Raw genomic sequence first — 443 nt, 5'->3', positions numbered from 1 at the left:
TTTTGTGGTGTCGCTCAGATGCCCGACTGTGGCATTTCTTTTAAAGCCCTTTATGTGGTGTCGCTCAGACGCCCGACTATGGTATTTCTTTTAAAGCCCTTTATGAGGTGTCGCTAAGACGCCCGACTGTGGCATTGCTTGTTATTTGTTTCATAAATTTTAATACTACCATGTTATTGCATTTTTATAAATAACTTGCTTGCACGCATCAGAGTTTCATTTATCTTTTGTGACTGACGTCATGAGCATAAAATATTTTAAGCACATCATTGTTATATTATACCTGTGTTCAGAATGTTTGCGAGTACATTCAAAGTACTCACTGGCTTGTCCCTGGCTATCGTCTTGGCCAGATTTTCTTGCACGAAGAGGACCGACGCGATGACAGCCCCGGAACCTAAGTAATGGAGATAGCAGCCTCGCGAAGATAGGAGTTAACCTGG

Source organism: Triticum dicoccoides, chromosome 7B (genome assembly GCF_002162155.2).
Source record: "Triticum dicoccoides isolate Atlit2015 ecotype Zavitan chromosome 7B, WEW_v2.0, whole genome shotgun sequence".
NCBI lineage: Eukaryota > Viridiplantae > Streptophyta > Magnoliopsida > Poales > Poaceae > Triticum > Triticum dicoccoides.
Note: the sequence above shows the minus strand (reverse complement) of the source record.